The sequence below is a fragment of the Triticum aestivum genome, chromosome 3A (assembly GCF_018294505.1).
Source record: "Triticum aestivum cultivar Chinese Spring chromosome 3A, IWGSC CS RefSeq v2.1, whole genome shotgun sequence".
NCBI lineage: Eukaryota > Viridiplantae > Streptophyta > Magnoliopsida > Poales > Poaceae > Triticum > Triticum aestivum.
Window position 1 is genome coordinate 457,144,290 of NC_057800.1, and position 6,690 is coordinate 457,150,979.

The following is a 6,690-nucleotide window of genomic DNA, read 5'->3' on the forward strand; positions in this document are numbered from 1 at the left end:
GACTTCTATTGTTTGTTTTTTTTCTTTTAATAAAAGTTGCAGTGGGGTGTTTACCCTACTGTTTATAGTAAAAAAAATAATATGAAGCATAAATCACCATGTTCAAGTAGAGGGTACAGCAGGTTGCGGGAGAGTGGACCGCTGTAGATAGAGGGGGGAAGGTGATGGAGATGTTGGTGAAGATGGTGGAGGTGTTGGTGTAGATCGCGGTGATGATGATGGCCCCCGGCGGCACTCCGGTGCCACCGGAAGCGAGGGGGAGAGAGCCCCCCTCCTCCTTCTTCTTCCTTGACCTCCTCCCAAGATGGGAGAAGGGTTTCCCCTCTGGTCCATGGCCTCCATGGCACGGGAGTGGCGAGAGCCCCTCCGAGAGTGGATATGTCTCTTTGTCTCTCTCTGTTTCTGTGTTCCCTCCTGGCTCTGTTTCACTGTTTCGTGTATATATGGAGATCCGTAACTCCGATTGGCCCGAAACCTTCGCCGTGATTTTTTCGAAAATTAGCTTTCTTGCGGCAAAGGAAGAGCATCAACCGCCTTACGGGTGGCTCACGAGGGTAGGGGCGCGCCCCCTGCCTCGTGACCACCTCGGGCACCGTCTCACATGGATTTTTCTTCCGGAATTTTCCAAATATTCCAAAAAGTATCTCCGTCCGTTTTTATCCTGTTTAGTCTCCGTTTGATATAGATATTCTATGAAACCAAAACCATGCTGCAGACAGGAACTGGCACTGGGCACTGGATCAATATGTTAGTCCCAAAAATAGTATAAAAAGTTGCCAAAAGTATATGAAAGTTGTAGAATATTGGCATGGAACAATAAAAAATTATAGATACGACGGAGACGTATCAGCATCCTCATACACGGACGGCTTTGAGGACTGTGTGCGTGGCGAGGATGAAGGGTGCGACCGCTCGGGCGCACCATTAATATGGAGTAGTGGGAGTTGTGGGAGAGAGGCGGGCGGCGGTCAAACCGATGGCTCGCCTCCCGATGAGCCTGCGCACCGGACTGCTGGCATGCCTACCAAAGTTTCACACAGCTACTCGCACACCTCCCGATGACACTATGTAGCGAGCACACCTCCGTCAATTCACACACATGCACGCACACCTCCCGGCCTGCCTGCGCGGCGGACTGCTCGCATGCGTCCCGTCAACTCATGCCTGCTCGCACGGCACACGGGTCGTGCGGCGACATGTATATTGTTTTTGTATTTGGATGATTAATGTTGCCGCTTTATTGCTTAACCGAAGCATGGCACATATCCATTCTTGGTCTAATGCTCACGGTTTGAATAAATAATCCGTTTGGGATATTGGTTCCCCATTATTAATAATCCCCCGTTTGTAATTAGATAAAGATTACAACCAAACTGGTCTCAAATTTGACAAAAAAGTACAATGCCACTTTGTATTGGTGTCCATATGACAACAGGATAAGTTTCATGAACTTCGAATAAGTTTTGGATGTATTAGAATTTAAAAATCAAGATTCTTAATGTTTGAAATTTGTTGCACGGGGAGTAAACATGCACCCAGTGAGACACATGTGTTTTTGCAATCCATTTAGGTGCACTGTCACATGTGCATGTAGCTCAAATTTCATTTTTGCACATTTTACCCATAGAAAATCTATCAATTAATGTACTAAAACGTCTTAATTATCTTTGTGATTTTTTTGAAATTAAAACATCCCTCCTTTGGTAACATATGTTCACCGCGGGATAATTAATTTAACGTGCTTCATAGTTGCAGTGGATTCGCGGTGTGTGTGTGTGTGGGGGGGGGGTGGCAGGTGGCTCGCAGTACACTACGAGTTGTGAGACACCGCGTGGGTTGGCCGTTTTGTTAGGCAGACCGGTGCCACATCAGAGTCGTGAATTCGTTATTTAAAACAGTACACAACCCTTTTCATACATACATGTTTTGACCACATGCGGTCGATGGTTGACCTACACGACACTCGATACTCGCGTGTGACACTTTCGGTGGGCCCGCGAGGTCGTTGTCCATCACTTTGATGAACATCCAGTAGTGAGGTTAATTTGACCAGGAAGGTAGCATATATACTACACGTACGCGTCCGTAAACAAGTACACCTTACTCAGTGTCGGGACTTTTCGGTTTCTGAGGCACGTGCCACATCAAAATTGTGAAATTGGCTATTCAAACATCACACAACACCTCTTTGGGCCACATGCATGCACGCGGTGGTTATCCTAGCTAGGACACTCACATGTGACGCTTCCATCTATGGGCCCACGAGGCCATCGTCGATGCATGCATGAATCACTTTGACCTACATCGGAAGAGGTTAATTAATTTCACCATCGATGAGGATTCTTTTGGATTGTACATATTATGGTAGGAGCATATAGTATGCGGTGAAGACGAGGGAAGGGGACCATCATATGTAGTACGCTTCATGAACCTCGCTTTGTGTGGGTGCATGGTTTACAATTTTTGAGGCATGTGGCACATCAAAGTTGTGCATTTTAGGTATTCAATGCATATATGTTTGGCCCACATGCAAAGCGGTGGTGGTTGTCCTCTCGCACCCACTTAAGCGGTTATCAGCGATATTGACGCTTTCCATATGTGGGCCCGCTTGGTCCATCACTACTTTTTGCCTGACAACACAATAGATGTTAATTTGACTTACGAGGGGTTTATTTTTTTGCTTGTAATATGGTATATATAGGTCATGCTATGGGATGACACGCATGATACAGTTTGAGCACTCACACATGCATATGTACTCATGAATCCGTCCCATCGAGTCGAAGTGCCTAGTACAATGACACATCATGAACCAATCTCGCTCTATGTGGGGAGCTAGTGTATGATTTTGACGCACGCGCCACATCAATGTTGTGAAATGGTATTCAAACATGCATGCACCATCACCTCCATACATATGCATGTAGCAGTTGCCTTCGAACGGTACACTCCCTCGCGTGGTTATTGGCGACAAGCCCACATATTCATGGGCCCGCGTGGATATCCATGATCACCTTGACCGACAACAAGATAGGTTACCATGGCAGATTCTTCATTTGGTTCGTGTTATCGTAGTATAGGTGATGGTGAGATTCAGACCTAATTAAGTTTGAGCGCATATACTATGCATGCATGCATGCATGAATCCCTGTCGTTGGCCTGAAGTGTGGTGTAACATACATATGCATCATCAACTTAACCCTCACTCAGTGTGGGGATTTCTAGTTCGAAATCATGGTGCCACGTCAAAGTTGTTCTATTGTTACTCAAAAACACACCTCTCCATACATATGTTTGGGCCACACGCATGCAGTGGTTGCCTTCGTGGACTAGCTACTTGCGTGATTATTGGCGAGCTAGCCCATCTCCGGGGTCGGATGGATGGCCATCACTTTTACCAACAATAAGAGAGAGGTTGTACGACCAAGGTGGATTATTCTTGGTCTGCTTTACGATCCATCTTGGTGAGAGATGGCTCTCTGGCCCTGTAACACCCTCGATGCGACTATATCTCCCATGTGTCGACGCATGACTTAGAGGCATAATCGCATTGAAGGCATATGTCGCAAGTGGGGTAATCTTCACACCACCCATGTAATATAATAAGGGAAAAAGATACATAGTTGGATTACAATCGCCACTTCACACAATTACATGAATAAAGCATTACATCATCCAGATACAATCAAGGTTCGACTACGGAACCACAATAAAAGAAGAACCCCAAATGCAACAAAGGTCCCCGATCGACCCCAACTGGGCTCCACTACTGATCAACTAGAACGGAACAACACAAAGGACAAGATCGTCAACGAGCTCCTCCTGAGCTTGGTTGAGTCATCTTCACGGACTCATCGACACCTTCAAGCTGGTTTTGAAGAACTGTGAGCCACGGGGACTCAGCAATCTCGCACCCTCGCAATCAAGACTATTTAAGCTTATGGGTAAGGTAAATGGATGAGGAGTAGCTGCAGCAAGCGACTAGCATATATGGTGGCTAACATACGCAAATGAGAGCGAGAAGAGAAGGCAAAGCACGATCGATAAAAGTATGATCAAGAAGTGATCCTATAGCAACCTACGCCAAGCATAACTCCAACAACCGTGTTCACTTCCCGGACTCCGCCGGAAAGAGACCATCACGGTTACACACGCGGTTGATTCTTTTTAATTAAGGTCAACTTCAGGTTTTCTACAACCGGATGTTAACAAATCCCATCTGCCCATAACCGCGGGCACGACTTTCGAAAGTTCAAATCCCTGTAGGGGAGTCCCAACTTAGCCCATCACAAGCTCTCACGGTCAACGAAGGAATAGACCTCCACCCGAGACGTTCGGATCAGACTCGGTATCCCGGTACAACAAGACATTTCGACAGGGTAAAACTAAACCAGCAACACCGCCCGAATGTGCCGACAAATCCCGATAGGAGCTGCACATATCTCTTTCTCAGGGCACACTCAGATGAGACATCCTACGAGTAAAACCAACCCTCAAGTTGCCCCGAGGTGGCCCCACAGTCTACTCGGTCGGACCAACACTCAGCGGAGCATTGACCCTTGAGTCTGCAGAACCCAAGGGAAAGAAAATGCTAGGTGCCGAATGCTAAAACCAATGTTGGGCATTGCTGGAAGAGATTTACTTAAGGCGAACTGTTAAGGGGTTCCCATTATAGCCCAACCGCGTAAGGGACGCAAAATCCGGGAACATAACACCGATATGACGGAAACTAGGGCAGCAAGAGTGGAACAAAACACCAGGCATAAGGCCGAGCCTTCCACCCTTTACCAAGTATATAGATGCATTAATTAAATAAGATAACATAATGATATCCCAACAAGTAAAAAAAAGATGTTCCAACAAGGAACGGCCTCCAATCTTCACCTGCAACTAGCAACGCTATAAGAGGGGCTGAGCAAAGCGGTAACATAGCCAATCAACGGTTTGCTAGGACATGGTGGGTTAGAGGTTTGACATGGCAATTTGGGAGGCTTGCAAGCAAGTGGTAGGCATCGCAGCAATGGCATAGCAAAAGAGCGAGCAAACTAGCATAGCAAAGATAGTAGTGATTTCGAGGGTATGATCATCTTGCCTGCAAATCTATCAGAGTTGACTGGATCCTCAAAAGCAAACTCAACGGGCTCCTCGTTAGCGAACTCGTCTCCCGGCTCTACCCAAACAAGACAATCAAGCAACAAGGATACAATCAACCACGTGCAAGACCAAGCAATATGATGAAATGATGATATGCTATGCGGGATGCGATGCGGGATGCAAAATGCAAGATATGACAGGAAATGTATGAACCTGGCCTCAACTTGGAATTCCAAGGGTGCCACTGGAAAGACGAGATGAAATTGCTTGAAAACGATATAAAGAACGCCGGAACCGGAGTTACGGTTTGAAAATGGCAAGCGATTCAAAAATGACACCGGTCTGCGATTTACAGCAAGTAGGCATCTAAATGCAATGAGATGAACATGCTACAGCACCCAAACAAGACAACAAAATACATGGCAGGGAAGCATACAAGATGCTTAACAAAAGTATAGCACTGAGCTACGGCCAAATCATCCCTTAACAGGTTCAAACAAGCATGGCAAAAACGCAAATGGTAATCAGATCTCAGACTTAGTGAAATTAACACTTGTCTAGAATTTCAGATCATATAGCCCTCTTCGGAGCAACAAAACAACATGCTACAGGACCTGAACATGACAAAGAAAGACATGGCATGGAGCTACTCAACAAGCTTAACAAAAGTCCCTTAGTGACCTTGAGCCAAAAGGGATCACAAAATATACTAACAAGCACACGAACATAGCAAAAACATAATCAGTTTTCAGACTTAGTGAAAACTGGGACATGCTGAAACATAACTCACGAAGGCATGTTTACGAGCTCGATGCACTCACCACGGTGCAAGTCATGGCAAGACAAGCATACATCCCTTAAGAAGGCACAAAATTCAAGCTATACATGGCAAGAACAATGGCATAGCATGCACGGATCAACTATAATAACACCGGCAAAATCGCAAACAAGTTGACGATCTGCCCAGATTCGTAACGAAGCAAAAGTAGAGCTCGATTGGCTCAAGCTAGGGTGCTCCATAATTGCAAACAAAGACATGGATGGATAGAGCACTACAAGATTAACAAAACTCCCTTACTGATCATCCTCAAAAGAGGCACGGATCACTAGGAAACAACATGAACATATGGCATCATGAGATAAACAATCCCAGGACTTAGTGAAATCACTAAGTCCCTGAAAACAGAATTAGCAAGTGCACCACTTTGCAAGCTTGCACAAGTCACCACACACATCCTAAAAATACATGGGTTGCACCTCTGGAGAGATGACAAAACCCTTAACAAAACATATGAAAAACTCACGGGCATATCATGCACACATTAATCATGGCAAAAATGACAAAAGTGCTAAACGGAGTAGCAGATCTGACAATTAACTCAAGTAGCCTTCTTCTAACAGCATTTCGGGCATCAAGATGCACTCAAATGAAAATGATGCGATGGAATGAAATGATGTAATCATCGAGACGAACATTTTGATATACTATATGTCCAAAACAGAGCTACGGATGCGGAGATATAGCAGGTGCAAGAATGCAAAAAATTAGGGTTCCAGGGGGAAAAGTCAACCGAGGGGATTTTTCAGATCCAGATC